This window comes from Danio aesculapii, chromosome 6 (genome assembly GCF_903798145.1).
Source record: "Danio aesculapii chromosome 6, fDanAes4.1, whole genome shotgun sequence".
In the NCBI taxonomy this organism is placed as follows: domain Eukaryota; kingdom Metazoa; phylum Chordata; class Actinopteri; order Cypriniformes; family Danionidae; genus Danio; species Danio aesculapii.
This window is the reverse complement of record NC_079440.1, coordinates 33,106,990-33,125,497: the sequence shown is the minus strand read 5'-3', so window position 1 is coordinate 33,125,497 and position 18,508 is coordinate 33,106,990. Positions and strand designations below refer to the sequence as shown.

The 18,508-nt window shown below is 37.7% G+C and overlaps 1 protein-coding gene across 1 annotated transcript in view; it reads left to right on the top strand.

Annotated features, from left to right (window-relative positions):
• Positions 1-3,052: 3,052 nt before the first annotated feature.
• sgip1a (SH3GL interacting endocytic adaptor 1a) overlaps positions 3,053-18,508 on the top strand; it is a 152,085-nt gene continuing 136,629 nt past the window's right edge. Inside the window, exons 1-2 of the mRNA XM_056460021.1 lie at positions 3,053-3,128; positions 3,888-3,999. The gene's annotated coding sequence lies outside the window, so the exon portion shown is untranslated. The remainder of the gene's footprint in view (positions 3,129-3,887; positions 4,000-18,508) is intronic.

Here is an 18,508-nt window from a genome sequence, read left to right as displayed (position 1 = left end):
AACCAATATTTAAATTTCCTGACGTTAAAATAGGATCCAAATCCCTCCCATTTTGAGGCCCACTGCAATGAGACAAAGGAGTGTGGTTTCCGCGCCCACCAAATTGATTGACAGCCGCTTATTAACATGTCTCCGTAGTAACATGTATAGGCATGACAGGACATGCACAAAGCAACCGGGATTAAAAGATCTGTTCAGCTCTCTGTGGTCATCAATCATCATCAAATTTGATCAAGAATGAGTTTTACAAGTTTGAAACATTTTAAAACAGTGCATGTTTGTGCTGAATTACAGCAATTTTACCGTCTTTATCAGCACAGACGCATGTCAGTACAATTATAAAAGAAGGCCCCGATTCAATCCCGATTTGTGCACATTAAATCATGTTTCTTTTGTACATTAACATAACAGATATCCATACAGCAGTGTGTATTAACGTGTATCCTGTCACATTTATCGTGCAAAAACAGTGCAAAGTTAAATGTGCGCTTTGTGTGTGTGTCCGCTGTATGTGTGTGTCTGTGTGTGTGTGTGCGTGAACTTTGTAATGACATTGTGTGTGACTTATCATTGTAGAAAGGCTTGAATTAACTCCACAACAAACACATCAAATAATCATTGTCAAAGTTCTTACTGTAGTATTTCTCACAAACGTTACGTGAGATCTGCTTCCTTCATGTCTGTCACTGTGCTTTTTATCTGACGCTGCCGAGGTGGAGATTGAGGCACACTCTGACAGGCACGTAGGAATGTGGTGGGAATAACTAGCATTAAAGGCACAAGCAACAAAAACAGCTACAAGTTGCTTAGAGAAGAAAATTTCAATATTTTGAAAGGTATAATAATAATATAATATAATAATCTGTTGAGTGTTTTGAGCTGAAACTTTACAGACACATTCTGGAGACACAAAAGACTTAAATCTTGAAAAAGGGGTAAAATAGGTGCCCTTTAAATGACAGGAAAATTTGTAGTTATAGCCTAGTATTATAGCAAAAAACAAAATATGACATATTTACACACCAGAAAAAAAAAACTTATTTTCAAAATGTATAAGGTAAGTGGTTGCAAGCAATTTATATGGGCTGAATTTAAACAATTAAATTTAGCAATGTTCAGCTTAATTTGTTTAAATTCAGCCCATATAAATTGTTTGCAACCAGTTACCTTAATTTTTTCAGAGCAGTTTTTATCTTTGAATTATTATATTTGGTGTAAAAAACATTTTAAGTCTGTTTGAAATAAAAAAAAAAGTCTGATTCATTTGTGTTGCTAGATTATTTAATTATCATTGTTTTATTTATCTTAAAAACACACAAATAGTGATACATAATTAATATCAGATCAAATTGTGACAACTTGTTAAAACGTTCTGTTCAGATATTATATTTTTTGTTTTCTTTACACGTCACATACGCACACACATGCGCACACACACACATACACAGCGTTTTTTGGGGGGTTTATATTTGTTAACATTCAATGGAGGAAAACAATATTACCATATACATTTTGTATTCCTAATAAAATAAAAAAGGTGCACTTTAAAAAATTTCTCAATATTTACCCCTGTAATGCACTCTTGTCCAAATATTGTGCTGATATTTGCACCTTTTGTAAAATTAAGTGTGAAGGCATTTGTCACTTGTTTTTTCATGCATCATCATCAATGTTTTGGAATGATTTAAGTCCATATTGCTTTTCCATGGTTAATATGAGTGTTAATTTGCACCTTAAGGACATTATTTGATATTTTGAAAATCAAAACAGGTCTTTAGAAGCCTTTGTGAACTTTCTTATACTTGCTGGGAAATTTTACTTTTACAAACATTCATTCATTCATTTTCTATTTTCTTTCAAGTCCCTTTATCGACGTGTTCCCGACATCAGAACCACCACCTCCAGAAGTCTCCACTTCTGCATGTTCCAGAATCTACAGATTTCTTCTTCTCAAAGCTCAAGAGAGTCTGCATGTTCCAAGTCTGCTCGTTACATGCTGGGGTCGCCCACAGCGGAATGAACCGCCAACTTCAAGCCACAACCCAACACTGGGAAACACCCACACACTCTTATTCACACACATACACTACGACCAATTTAGCTTATTCAATTCACCTGTACCGCATGTCTTTGGACTGTGGGGAAAACCGGAGCACCCGGAGGAAACCAAAGGGAACACTGGAAGAACATGCAAACTTCACACAGAAATGCCAACTGACCCAGCTGAGGCTCAATCCAGCAACCTTCTTGCTGTGAGGCGACCATGCTACCCACTGCGGCACCCTTTCACAAACAGGTTGCTTTAAAAAATTCTAATTTTTATAGACTTCTTATGTGAAATAGAACATTTAATTAAATCACTTAGATTAATTGATAATAAGAAATGTGCTTCTGTCTTGAATATGACGAGATCTTTCATGCTATTTGAATTTTTATCTTTCTTTTTTAATTGCTTTATTATTATTTTTATGTACTTTTCAATGGTTTTGCTCTTTATCCTGTTTATCTAATGTGAATATTGTGTACAAGAACTGTTCTCTTTTACTGTATTCTAAGTTATACAGTTTCTTGGAGTTAATAATAAAAAACACATGGACACACACTCATTATACAGTACAGGCTATTACTATTATTGTAGTTTATTGTAGTGGTTTATCGTTTATTTTTTTAAATAAGATTGGTAGTTTTAAAACTAATAAATAAATAAATAAACAAACAAACACAAAAAAAATGTTTACCGTGCTACACTATGCCACATATTTCTAAAACAGCCGTATAATACACGTAATGTGTACGGCAGTGGAAACTGTTTAATTAGCTAAATAAATTGATATGAGACAAATTTGGATATGCGTCTTAGTCACGTGGCAACAGTTTCCTCTTTCTTATGCTATAGTCATCTAAACAACGTAGATTTAACTCTCTAATGTTATCTAGAATTGTAATAACGCTAACGTTAATACTCCAAGCACATTGAGTCGGATCTGCAGGTTCTGTGCCTCGACTAAAGCTTTAGTTTTTCTGTGAATGTTTGCAGTGGGAGTTTGTTTATGTTGTGAAGGGCTGGTCCACACAGTCAGGCGCGTGTTTTTGGGACAGTGCGAGAAGCAGGAATCCGAGGAAATGTGGTAATGTGGATTCATTTACTGTTGTGTTTTTATTTGGTGTTTTGAGGAGGAGGTTCTGTTTTCATGTGACGCGCTTTTATTTCATCGTCTGTTTCAACAACTTGATATCAGAGTTATTTACACTGCACAAATTCGCAAGTGTTTCTTAATTGGACTAGCCTACTAGTTCTCTAAAAATATTGTAAACACCATCCCAGATAATAAATAAATGCTATAGTAGTTTGTGAATGCTAGTGTTTTTAAACCATAAAGGTATTAAACTGCCATTAGATATTACTGTATATCATACTGTAATGTTACAGTAACTATTGTGAACTTATAAACTGTATTAAATACTGTAGTATACTTTAGTGTGCTACAGTAAACAGGTGTATTGTATTAGTTTTAAAACTTACTACAGTATTGAATTATTTCATTTGTTTATATTAATAACGCTGTTGTATTGCTACAGCAACTAGAGTTAGCACAACAGATTAATTGAAGATTAGGCTAAGATGTGTGTCAGGTTTGGATCTATTATTGTTTTGTTTAACAAGGCATTGGATCAAGGGTAAAGATGGATGTGGATTTGAGATACGTGTGGACAATTATGGGGAAGTGGTTTCTTTGGGAAATATGGGAATTCATGGTCAACCATAGAACATTTGTAGTTTTTAAACCACATCTTCTGCACCCTTTGAGCTATTGTACACCCTTCTGTATATTAGGGTTGTTTCGTGAATTCTAAATGTGGATTAAAAGTTGTTTTTGTCTGCATAGGTGATCCATCAGCAGGTGAAGAGGGGAATTGGTGCTGGATAAGCCGGTTTATTCTGTTTACATGCAGCATGATTCCTTCAGTTCTAGGACTGCTGATTTCAAGAAAGTCTCGGTAAATAGTTTGACCTTATTTAATGTCGAGTGGGTAATACTCATACTATCATTTTCTGTATTCAGAGTTTGTTGGTGGGTTCAGATTTTTCATGTTCATTTCACCTAAAACAAAGTCTGGTGCAAATTCTCTGTTAGTGCAGTTGATTTTAATAAATGTAAACACTGTTGTGCACCAAAAAAAGCAAAAAAACTCTGGTTTAGAAAAATAAATGCACACCAGGGCAGATGCAATCTGAATAGGGCATGCTTGTTTTTTCTCATCTATTATACTTCAACACAAGCGTTGCTAATTCAACAGAGGAGCTGTTTTTTTGCTGTTTTTCTCTTTTTCCATATGTAGTAATTTGAAGTAACTAGAAATTTTCAGTTTAACAAATACCTACTATGAGTGTTTACTAACTATTCACACATGCATGGTTTAGACGTTTGGTAAGTCTTGATATAAAAAAATCTGTCATAAAACCATTTGTTTTCTATCTTTGGCATTGACAGTCAATTTAAAAATCAAATTAACTTAAACCAGGACCAAATGTAGCACGTTTAATTTGCAGTCCATTGTTTTATTAGCAATATAATATGTTTCAAATGTTAAGACAAAGATAAAAATCACTTCATTTTAAAAAGATCAGTATCAGTATATACCTTTTGCAGTATTAAAACCACATTACAACAACAGTAGGATCCAAATCCCACACATAGAGAATAATTAATATTTTAAGGCATTGCAGTCTTTGAAAAGACCACACTAAGTTTTTCCACATTCTCTTTTTTTTCAAAAGCAGACATGCATTCCCACTAAAAAGGAACCAGTGTAGCCAGCTATAATAAGATAAGACAGTAACAAGTAAGGACATGTGCTAGCTAGGTAATCCTCCTAGGTTTGCATTGCTGTTAGGATTTGGAGAACATTGTGTGTTTGGTAGCTTGTCAGAAGAAGTGTATTTTTCATGACATTCTTTCTATTTTAATAACTGTTTGTGAGGACTGAAAGGCATGATGACAGCTTATGTTGAATGAGTTGGTGTTTGTGAGAGCTACTGCTTGCAACACCTCCTTGAGATCTGCAGTACAGTACGTGACCCACTGCACATGCTCAGCTCAGGTTACAAGCATCCAATATAGGGTAGCGTTTCCTCAATGCAAGATCCAACACAAGACCCAGAAGATGACCTTGTAACTTCTGGAACATTAAAAGACATCTTCTATTTGAGTACTCAGAAATGGTCTAATCAGCAAGTTTAGTTTGTGTTTCTTTTTCTTACTGGTAAAAGTTGATGAGCAAAAACAAACAACCAATCAATCCAATCTGTGCAGTGTTCACTGTACCATTCAGTGCAGTCACCAATGTGATGCTGTTTATGACTTTTTTTAAAAGATGTTTAAATCCCTTTTACTGCAAAGCTGAATGCATTAATTTACAGGATATGCAAGATATTGTTTAAAACAATTGAGGGATCGTGCTTTCTTATGTAATACAGATTAAGCGCCGTATTTAACAGATGTTTTTATTTAATTAACAGAAAAAAATAATAATTTAGAAGGAGCATACTTTGCAAAAGTGTTTATTTGTAATAATTTTACAGCTTATTCAAAGATATATTTTTGATATCTTATGATAGTTTGCCTGTTCCTGGTTTGTACTGATTATTAAATTCTACTCTCAATAGTAGCTACTGTGTTAAAATTCAGACTTTTCAAACGATTTCAGAGACCCGTACACAGCTACATGTAAGACAAAATGGGGTAGTCATTAATATTCATTGTTAATTGAGAGGGCAATACTTTTCTGTATATGGAGAACTAAGAGTGTGTAGCATAATTGGTTCAGACAAAAAAAAAAAAAAGATTTTTAAGGATCAAAAAAAAAAAAAAGTCTGAGCATTCAATATTCTGAGAAGTGTAAATTATGTGCTATGTATTGGTTATACAAATGAGGTCTTGTTTTTGACTTCATAGGGTTTACCAATTTATTAGGTACACCTTACTAGTACCGGCTTGGACGGCTTTGGCTTCAGAACTGTATAATCCTTTTTGGCTTAGATTCAACAAGGTACTGGGAATTTTCCTCAGAGATTTTGGTCCATATTGACATGACAGCATCACGCAGTTGGTGCAGATTTATTGACTGCACATCCATGATGTGAATCTTCCGTTCCACCACATGCCAAAGGTGCTCTATTGGATTGAGCTCTGGTGACTGTGGGGACCATTTGAGTACAGTGAACTCATTGTCATGTTTAAGAAACCAGTCTGAGATGATTCACGCTTTATGACATGGCACGTTAATCTACTGGAAGTAGCCATCAGAAGATGGGTACACTGTAGTCATACAGAGATGGACATGGTGAGCAACAATACTCAGGCGTTGACACGATGCTCAATTGGTACTAATGGGCCCAAAGTGTGCCAAGAAAATATTCCCACACCATTACACCACCTCCACCAGCCTGAACTGTTGATACAAGGCAGGATTCATCCATGGTTTCATGTTGCTGATGCCAAATTCTGACCCTACCATCAGAATGTTGCAGCAGAAATCGAGACTCATCAGACCAGGCAATGTTTTTCCAATCTTTTATTGTCCAATTTTGGTGAGCCTGTGTGAAATGTTGCCTCAGTTTCCTATTCTTAGCTGACAGGAGTGGCACCCGCTGTGGTCTTCTGCTGCTGTAGCCCATCCGCCTCAAGGTTGGACGTTTTGTGCATTCAGAGATGCTCTTCTGCATACTTCTGTTGTAACAAGTGGTTATTTGAGTTACTGTTGCCTCTCTATCAGCTCGAATCAGTTTGGCTATTCTTCTCTGATCTCTGGCATCAACACGGCATTTGCGCCTGTTCACTGCATATTTTCTCTTTTTTGGACCTTTCTTTGTAAACAATGATTGTGGTTGATGGTTGTGCGTGAAAATCCCAATAGATCAGCAGTTTCTGAAATACTCAGACCAGCCCATCTGGCAACCATGCCATGTTTAAAATCACTTAAATCACCTTTCTTCCCCATTCTGATGCTCAGTTTGAACTGCAGCAGATTGTCTTCAGCAGTTGGACAGGTGTACCTAATAAAGTGGCTGGTGAGTGTATGTGTACATATGTCTGTTTTGTATAGTGCAAAGGTTCTGCAAACGTCCCCCAATTGCTCCCTGGTCACTGCAGCAATGGCTGCAAAATGCTTCGGGTTTTTTCTTGGAAGAGTTACAGTAAATCCAGAGCACATTTTCTGAGTATGGGTCACCATTGATGCAATCCATTGACTTCCATAGTGGGAAAAATAATATGGATGTCAACACAGAACAGGCCAGAGTTTGGTTAATCAATATTTTGTGTTGCACAGATGAAAGAAAAAAAATCATACACAGTTGAAGTCAGAATTATTAGTCCGCCTTTGAATATTTTTTTTCTTTTTTAAATATTTCCCAAATGGTGTTTAACAGAGCAAGGAAATTTTCACAGTACGTCTGATAATATTTTTTCTTCTGGAGAAAGTCTGATTTGTTTTATTTCGGCTAGAATAAAAGCAGTTTTTAATTTTTTGAAAAAACATTTTAAGGTCAAAATTATTAGTCCCTTTAAGCTTAATTTTTTTATTGATAGTCTACAGAACAAACCATTGTTATACAATAACTTGCCTAATTACCCTAACCTGCCTAGTTAACCTAATTAACCTAGTAAAGCCTTTAAATGCATTTTAGACGGAATAGAAATGCTGTAATTCATGACAGAATTTCGCTTTTTTTGATAAACTTTCCGTTGAAGTAATGCATTCAGTGCATTCTTATAGGTTCATTTATGTAAAAAAGCACAAGACAAGACAAAATACCCAGTAGTGCTAGAGCATAATCAAAAAAAGGATACGTGAGTTGTAGCTTTGCAGCACATTTCAGCACGAAAACTTTAAAATGTTTGGTTAAGTATTCCAAGTTGAAATGGCATAATATCCAAAACCATTTCCCTTCCATTTTTAAATCCATTGAAATTTAGAATATAACAAAAAGATTATAGCACCCTGCCAACTTAGAAAACCTGAGAGAGAAATAATATGAAGTAAAACCACTGATTGATTTAAAAAATAAAAGAGTACCCGTTAATAAAGTTCAACTTTAACCCTCTACTGCACGCATCTATAAAAAATGGAAAAATGGAAACATTTATTTTTTTAAGGTACTTTATGATATGTTGCCACAATGCAACAATACCCAATAGTGGATCTACCTTAAAATTTCTAATTTAGAATTTTTCTTATAATTAATAATTTTTTGTTTGTTTTGATTCAATTGGTGTTGCAGTATTATAAGCTTGAACACAGAACTTATAAATAACAGCTAATACATGCTTTCCAACAACCCATATTCCAACAGCTTTCATTTATTCTATTCTTTTTTGCTGAATATTATTAAAAACAAACATAATATTGTATTGTCATGTATACAACATACAGTGTATATAAATATTTTCTCCAGTAAATATTATAACAATTTAATAACAAATCCAGATGCATCAGAACAATGTAGCTACTAGCTAACAATGTTTATATATTATACTATATACTTTGCTACGTGTAATGATTCGTCACAAGGGTTGGGATCCATCGTGCAAGTTTTATTATGATCGTAGTCAGAAAAGGCAGAGAAACAGAATCGTGATCATCAACAGGCAAATGGTCAGGGCTGGCAGCAAACTATCGTAAAAGGTAGGAAAGCAGGGTCACAACATGAGAATCGAAACATGATATAACGCTCAGAAATGTCAACGTGATGCACACAAGACTTCACAAAGAGTGAGACAAACCAGTCTGCTTAAATAGATAGTCTGCAGGTACAGGGTAGATGGGAAATGTAGTGAAGGGAGAAACTGTCTGTTAATTATGAGGTGAGGGTGCCCTCTGCTGGTCAGAGGAGGGAATCACGGAGTTTGTCTCTGTGATAGAGCCCCCCTCCTGTGAGCGACTCCTGGCGTGAGGAGGTAGGCGGCGACGGGGTCTCCCACGTGATCGAGGGGCCGGTTTATCAGGGTGATTGAGGTGGAAGGACTCCATAAGATTTGGGTCGAGAATGTCATCTGCATTTACCCAAGAGTGTTCCTCTGGACCGTACCCCTCCCAATCGACCAGGTATTGAAGAATTCTTCCCCGACGCCTGGAGTCAAGTAGTTCTCATACCTGGTACACCTCCTCGCTATCCACCAGAGTGGGCAAGGGACCCTTTTCAGCAGACTCCTCCTCCCCCTCCTCAGTGGGGCCAGCAGCGGGCTTAAGCAGAGAGACATGGAAGGTGGGAGAGATGCGATGATGATTAGGCAGGATAAGACGAAAGGAAATGGGTGTAATTTGTCTATCAATCTGGAAAGGACCCACGTACCTGGGACTGAGTTTCTTGCAGGGTAATCAAAGGCGCAGACCTCTGGTGGATAACCACACCCACTGACCAGGAATGTAATGGGTTGGAACGATGATGGCGATCAGCTTGGTCTTTCTGTCTGCGAATGGCAGGCTGTAGATAAGTATGAGCTAGGTTCCAAGTTACCTCACTTCTGAGTAGCCAATCATCTACTGCTGGGACATTAGAGGGTTCTCCCGACCAGGGAAACAGCGGGGGTTGAAATCCCAGAATGCATTGAAATGGGGTTATATCAGTCTAGGATTTTTGAAAGTGCTCTGTGGTATGCAGAGCAGTGGGGAGCTTGGGTAAAGGTACGAGACAGCAAGCTTTAAAAAATCTATCGATGACTGTGAGGATGGTGGTACAGTTGTCGGACGTAGGTAAATCCGTAATGAAATTGGTGGCAATGTGTGACCAGGGGCATTGTGGTATGGGGAGAGGTTGGAGCAAACCGGCTGGCAATTGTCGTGATGGTTTTTGAGTATTGCAGGTTATGCAATGTTGGATAAACGTGGTGGTGTCCTTGGGCAACGATGGCCACCAAAAACAGTTTTGCAGTAACTGAACTGTAGCATTAATGCCAGGTTGTCCAGAGCTGGGCAGAGAGTGTACTTGTTCTAATACTTTAGTCCGTAAATTTTCGGGGACCTACATCTTATTGGTGGGACATTCCGCTGGGGTCTCTAACTGGGCGTTAGCTTGTTCAATTTCAAAAATTATGTCCCATTGGATGAGAGCAACAATGAGACTGGGAGACAGAATATTCTCACGATACGGGACCACAAACTTGAAGCGGGTAAAGAACAGGGACCAGCGTGCTTGCCTAGGACTGAGTCTCTTGGTAGTTCTTAGATATTCTAGATTCTTATGATCTGTCAAAACAGTGAATGGATGGGTGGACCCCTCCAACCAGTGACACCATTCTTCAAAGGCTGATTTCATGGCCAACAGTTCCCTATCACCAACATCATAATTCCTCTCGGCTGGATTTAGCTTCCTGGAATAGAAGGCACTAGGGTATAATTTGGGAGTTGACCCCTGTCTTTGTGACAGTATAGCACCCACGCCAGTATTTGAGGCATACACTTCAACAATGAAGGGGTGTTCAGGGTTGGGATGGTGTAGAATGGGAGCTGTGATGAACCGTTGTTTCAGTCGTTGAAACGCCTAAGTGGCTGGATGTGACCATTGTAGACTGTGGGCTCCTTTTTTTTTTACCATTGACATTAGGGGTTGTACAACAGAGCTAAAGTTTCTAATAAAGCGTCGGTAAAAGTTGGCAAAACCAAGAAAGCGTTAAAGTTCTTTCAGGGTTGAGGGCTGAGGCCATTTAAGAATTGAGTTCACCTTCCGTTCGTCCTTGGCCACACCTTCATGACTAATGATGTAGCCCAGAAACGAGGTGGATGTTTGGTGGAATTCCCATTTCTCAGCTTTAGCATAGAGTTTATGTTCGATGAGTCGTTTGAGCACTGTTTGTACATGATGTATGTGTTCTTCCAGGGTATCAGAGTATACTAGAATGTCATCTATATATACAATGACTATGCAATTTAGGAAATCTCTGAAAATGTCATTAACAAATGACTGGACACAGATGGACTGTTTACCAGAGCGAAAGGCATGACCAGGTATTAATAATGCCCAGTGCTTGTGGAGAACCCAGATTTCCGTTCATCTCCCTTACGAATGCGGATGAGGTTGCATGCACTCCGTAGGTCAAGTTTGGTGTAGTATTTAGCGGTTCTAAGTTGTTCCAAGGCAGCGGGTACCAGAGGCAGTGGATACCTGGCACAATCATAGCTCTGATGAGGAGGAAGTTTAGTGGCTTCGATTTTGCTAAAGGCCAGAGACAAGTCAGTATATTCAGGTGGGAGGTTAATGTCATAATTAACTTCATTAAAGACTGTGACAGATCGAACAGACAGTGGTGAGATGGGTGTGATACATTCAGAAAAACAGGTATCATTCCATTTAACAATTTGTCCCATCCTCCAGGAAATGTCTGGATTATGCCTTCGCAGCCAGGGCAGTCCAAGGATTATGGGAGTGTGAGGTGTTACAAGGATGTAAAATTGGATTGTTTCTGTGTGTAGTGTATACCGGTTTGCATTTTGAGTTCTTGCGTGAGATGTGATATTTGTCCAGATCCTAGTGGGCATCCATCTATCGCCTCCACTGTCAAAAGAGAGGAACAGTGAGTTAAAGGTATATTATGTCGGTATGCAAAATCTTTAGACCTGAAGTTTCCTGCTGCTCCTGAATCTAACAATGCTTTGGTTGTTATTTCGTGTCCATTAATCTCAGTGGTAATGGGTAAGTTGACACGCATATCAGGATTCAATGAATGTGCAGGAAAACTCGCCCGATCTTGGAAAGCAGGGTTTGGTCGTGAAGGACAGGAAAGGACATCGTGAAGGACATCGAAGATGATCTGGTTGACCACAATAAAGACAAAGTCGTTGTGTTAAGCGACAATTTCGTTCTTCAGAGGAGAGATGATAGGAGTTCACTTGCATGGGTTCGGATTCATCAGTGGCAACATGGACGGACATTCGGTAAGAACTGTGGGGAACTTGTCGTCGTCAAGCTCTGACGAGGTTATCAATCTGAATAGTCAGTGCCATAAACTGCTTCAGATCCTTTCCTTCGTCACGACATGCCAGCTCGGATTGTAGTTCATGATTCAATCCCCTTCTAAACAATGACTTGAGCGTGTCTTCCACCCACACAGTCTGTGCAGCGAGCTTGCGAAAGGTGAGAGCGTATTCAGCAGCGGTCATTTTTCCCTGCGATAATTCCAATAGCTGATCGCCAGCGCTTCTCCCCTCTCTAGGATGATCAAACACCTCACTAAAACGCTTTGAGAAATCCTTAAACGAAGGGAAAGCGGTGCTATCCTCCTTCCACATCGCCGTAGCCCATTCCAATGCCTTGCCCGTTAGCAGGGAGAAAACAAAAGCAATCTTACCGGCGTCCGTTGTAAAGAGCATGGGTTGTTGACTGACAAAGATGGAGCACTGCTGTAAAAATCCTTTACACTTCGTCGGTAAAGGACGCACTTGAGATGGTGTCACTATGGCGGGTGTAATGGGGTGTTTGTTGATGCCATGGTGGCAGCCGGCGGCGAGATATGCAGGTTCTGGAGCGCCTTCACCGCTTCCTCTGTGAGTGACGTCAGGTTTTTCAGCTGATGATGATGTGCGGCGAGTTGACTTGCCTGTGTAGATAGTGCTGAGGACAAGTGAGTGATAGTCGCTGGATCGTAGCTAGGCGAAGTCTTCTGTAATGATTCGTCACAAGGGTTGGGGTCCATCGTGCAAGTTTTATTATGATCGTAGTCAGAAAAGGCAGAGAAACAGAATTGTGGTCATCAACAGGCAAATGGTCAGGGCTGGCAGCAAACAATCGTAAACAGTAGGAAGGCAGGGTCACAACATGAGAATCGAAACAGGATATAACGCTCAGAAATGTCAACAAGATCCAAACAAGACTTCGCAAAGAGTAAGACAAACCAGTCTGCTTAAATAGATGGCGGAGTGATGTCAGCTGGACCAGTAATCATTGCAGGTACGGGGTAGATGGGAAATGTAGTGAAGAGAGAAACTGTCTGTTAAAATTGAGGTAAGGGTTCCCTCTGCTGGTCAGAGGAGGGAATCACGGAGTTTGTCTCTGTGACACTACGCCTGTCTTATTTGTCTCAGAGCTAACTTACTTGAACTATCTCCATCACTGCTCTTATCAAATGTCCAATCTGCATCATGCTCATGATCACTAAAACCCATCACAATCCTCACTTTCATCTGCAGAAAGAGCCAGTTCTGTCCTTTTCTTGTTTCACTTTCCATAGAACATGGTGGTGCTCGCTAATACACTGTTCCCTGTATTCATATCTATTCAAAAGTAGTATTGCCATTAAAACTAGATTTTATCCATAATGCAAGTGCCATGAAAACAACTAATCAACATTATATTTCTAGCATTCGTGTTGTTATTGTTACAATTTTAAAAGTTCACATCTGGCATTGCTAGCTAGCTAACCCATTGCAATATTGCACGTTCCACTATTGCACAGTGATAGTTGTGAATATGTCATACTAACTTACTGGAGGTGATGTTTCAGATTTTCTTGAGGATCTGACATAATTTGATCCTTTTTTTTACATTTTTTTTTTACATTACATTTGCATTCACAATAAACACCAATCTGTCAGAAATCGCGCCACAGCAATGTCATCGGCATACAGATGATACCAGGTATGTTATCCCAGATATTATTAATATACAAAAAATATATTAAATTGCTCCCAAAACAAACCCCTGAGGGACGCCTTTAAAAACAGGCAAGACAGAAGACATGCAATCCTTCAAAAACACATGTTGAGTTCTGCCTAAGTCATTAGAAATTTAATACCATTTAATGGCATTTGCTACTCATTTGTTTGTTCTTAATCCAACAATTTGTAAATCATGATTGTTAAAAGTGGATTTTCCTTGTAATAGTTTGCTCTGAGTCATTATTTGTAATTAAATTTGAAATGAGATTTATAACAGTTTCAAATGATGCCAGCATGGGTAATCGTTTCAATTATAGAAAATGTTTTGCTGACAATTCTTGCCATCTCATTCTTGGCTTCTCATCCTGCTCATCTTTGGCTCCCAGCTTACTATGAGTGTCTATTTGAAGTCAATACCATATTTACTCACACTTACCTGAGGAAATCTAACAGCTGGTTAAAATTTGTGACACAGCCCTGCAAAAGTCCACATTAAAGTGAAATCGGAATCCCAGAAAGTCGTCATTAGAAAGGGGGGCAATGAGGGACACGTGTCTTGCACTGGAGAGTGAGCGGAACTACCAGATCTCTACCTGAAAGCTTGTGGTCACATATCACAAATACTTGACATAGCATGGGAACAAACCATGTTTCATCTGAGATGTCTGAACACCTAGCAACAGCTGTGCTTTTAATTAAGCAGATTATGTAAGTGACCGTGATTCAAATCCACTGTAATTGGAACAGCATTGCTGCCACCTCTCAAACATTTTTGCTTGTTCTTTTTTCAACTTGGCACAGTGGAGTGACATGATGTTGCAAGGTGGCTGTAACCAAAACCAAACCGTTACGTACGTCATACTTGTCATACCGCCATCGCAACCTCTGTTGACCCAGTCATGGTTCAGCGATAGTTGCAGCAGCTGGTGTTTGCCTGACTCCTTTCACGTCCCATAAATCAGCACTCTTTTGGCAGTGCCCTGTGACCGTGATAGTCAAGGTTTAACAGCTCCCTGTGTTTCTACAAAAGCAAAGTGTGGAAGACCAAGAAACTATATTTGATCAATGGCAGTACATCATTTAGAAAAGGTTTATCTCAGAGCATGAGGTTAGAGAGGTCAATGGGAGAGAACTTTCTGTGTCTGATTTAAGACTATAAAACAAACGTAAGCTCACATCGACTAGAATATTGGAACAATTGTAGGTCAGCTCTACCTTAGTATATTCCAAATTCAATTTTGTGTGGTTCTCAACAAGGATGCCTGGGCCCAACATGAGTGTCTCAGCAAACTACAAAAGGTGTGTAACAGATCATAGTTGATCCATAATTCATATTGACCATTTCATATGGTCCATATGAATCATATGGTGTCATTTCATTGTTATTACACAACGATATTGTTCTGAAATATTTTTTAAAATATTTCCTGTGATGATTAACAGAGCAGTTATTTCATATTATTTTACTTGTGAAGAAAATTTTATTTTATCTTCATAAAATTATTGTAGTTTGGCAGGAGATTTTTATGTGTGAGATTTAAGACATACGTAAGCAAACGTTGACTAGAATATTAGAACTATTGTACCTCTATTCTGAATTCAGTTATTTGTGTGGATCTTAACAAGGATGCCTCGGCCCAAACATGAGCGTCTCAGCAAACTACAATTGGTGCAGCAAAAACAGATGTGTAATAGATCTTGTGCCATTCACTGGGTTTCTACAGAAAATTTCACCAGACATCAGTAACAATCAGAGGAATCAAAAACAAACGATTCAGTTTAGAAATTAAGTTATGTGTAATAAAATGAAATGACACAGGAAAAAAAGGATTGAATATATGAAGAAAGGGAGGTGTTAAAATGCAAGGAAAGCTCTGACAGCAGCTAAAAAGCCCTTTGTATGGGTAAATTAAAATTTGCTGCTTAAGTCCAGCATCTACATTACCTGATGATGAAGATTAAAGTAGGGTGGACATTTCAGCAAGAAACTCTCAACTGGTTTCAGATAACAACAAAAAAGATGCTTATATCATTTCACTGTTATTACACAACAATATTGTTCTGAAATTATTTTTCAAATATTTCCTGTGATGATTAACAGGGCAGTTATTTTACTTATGAAGAAAACAATTTTATTTTAGTTTGGCAGGAGATTTTTGTGTGAGAGATTTAAGACTGTAAACAATACGTAAGCACACATTGACTGGAATATTGGAACCATTGTAGGTCAGCTCTACCTCAGTATATTCCAAATTCAATTACTTGTGAGGTTCTCAACAAGGGTTCTCAAAAACAGGTGCGTAACAGATCATAGTTGATCCGTGATTCATGGACCAATTCCGTGAAGATTATTATGAACAATTATTTCAGTTTGACAGGAATAAACTTTAAAAAAACAAACAATATAATTAGCCCTCTTAAGAAATATATGTAATTTTTGTGTGGCTACAGAACAAATGACTGAATTACTTGCCTAATTAACCTAACTTAGTTACCCTAATTAACCTTGTTAAGCCTTTAAATTGCACTTTAAGTTGAAAATTCTGAACAGCTCTGACTTGACCAGCATAGGAAATCATTACTGTTTAGCCTTGCAAGACAAAAAAGCATGATGAAAGATGCTGGAATATTTTTTGTGAGCTGTGAGCTGCGTTTCAGGTTCGATGATTCAGTTTTTGAGTGGGTTGAAGCCTCATATACTCATACAATTCTAGCTAAGACAAAAGAAAGGAAGCCCGTTTAAATCTCATCATAGTGTCTTTGCGGATGTAATGGCATCTTTTCATAATGCTCTATCAAATGCTGGTTAACTGTCCCTAAATGAGCCAGATTACCTACAAGCATAGTCTCTGCTAGCTTCTTTGTGTGTTCCTCTTAAGCTCCTATGCTCTGCCACACTGCCTTGAGGAGAGGAGCAGGCGCAATTGTATCTCTTTCATGTGTCAATGCAGATTTTCAGTGTGTAGGAGTGCCCTACATACAGGTTCCCTAGTGTTTCTGCTGGAAATCTCTCCTTCTAGCGATTCGATCCCATGAGATCTGACCCCTGCGATTGACCTAAACAATATGGGGTTTGTCAGAGGGTCACACAGCGGATGTGATTTTTCCTGCGAGCCCAGAACTAGAGCTTGGCCAAAAATGTCAGATCACTGTGCATTTATTTAGCTTGAGAAGTCCCATATCTATTACCGAGACCTGGTTATATGCGCCAGCTTGGTAGCACTGAAGCGCTCCTCCGTCACTACATACGCACAACCCACATTACAGTGGCCTGTCTAAGTAAGCCGGTCATACTGTAGATGGAGTTGGATAATATGAAAGTATGCCAGAAGGTCAAGGTAGACCAGCTTTATCATTAAATGAAAGACAAGAAACTTACATAGTAGTGTACTGGGATTGGTACATGCTAAAGTTGTCACATAAGATTTTGATGACCTTATTTTATTTATAATAATTATTGAGTGAGTATACATTTTATTTACCTTGGTCAAACCATTTCAAACTACTAGGTTTTACCCATTTCTCAGCAACTTCTATTCTTTTCAAATATAATAAAATGTAGTTTGATCACTTAATCTTTTATATATTACAAAGTACAGGTCAGAATACACATTTAGTTTCATTTTAAATGAATACTCTGCTTGACAATGGGACATTATTTTACTCATATTTTAACATTTTATTTTGACAAAAGGTATATGAAACATTAAAGTAGACACTTTTCCTGCATTTAAGGTCTCACCTTTGACCCAACTGTTTTCAACCTAATATATGTCAGCTGTCCTTTTAGACATGCCATTAAAGCAGTACTGTAGCTAATATTACACACTCTCAGAAAAAAAAGGTACAAGGTGGTACAAATAATGTTCCTTAAGGAACAGTTTTGTACCTTTGTAAAAATTGTACCTTATATGGTTCAGAAAAAACCTCTTATAATACAGTTCTGTATCTTTTATGGTACAATTGAAATGAAGGTACATAATTGTAAAGGTACATAAAAGTTACATACTGTAAGTGTTGGACAACTCCTCCTTTATTACAGTATCTATGAAAATAAACATTACTGGAAAGGCAAAGTGATTTTATGAATCATTTCCATATTAAAACATGAATCATCATTTAAAGGCATATGTTTAAAGAAACTCGTAAACATGAATTATTTAGTTCTATAAAACGAAACAACTGGTTAAACATAAAACTATAGGTATTGTTAACTAAACATTAAAGGCATTTTTAATAAACATTTTACTAGCTTTTTTTGATAAATAGTTTCATTATTGATATCGGCACCTTTTGGCGTTTGCTTTCCACTGCACACGTGAGCTGGCAAAGGTCTTGCGTATGCAAAGTGTTAATGCAGACATTTTAGTATTGTAAAACTAATCAAACATTGTGCATATCTCGTTACATACTTTTGCATAATTCTATTAATATTTTAAAGTTAAGTAAATTAAATGAACTTTTAAGTGATTACAAAGGTATTGTGTAAAAATTGGAGAAAAATATGTTTTATATTGTACGTGGGAGAATGTACTGCTGTAACATTTTTTGTGAAAAGTGTTGTGAAATGTTTAGAAAAAAATTGATCTTTTGATTTATGTTAAAGTGTTTTTTATTCTTTATTGTAAATGGAAAAGGTGCATTTACACAAAAATAAACTATTTTAAAAACATTGTTTAAAAATGTGTTTGATGTTTTATATTTACTGAAAATAAATTAATCTATTTTGGATATAGCAAAATGCCTTTAAATAGTTCTTGAAGGAACTCATTTGACACTGTTAAGGTGCAAAGTGTCCTGTCACTGTAGTGCTACCTTCATGGATCAGAATTGTACCATTGATGAAAGTACATTG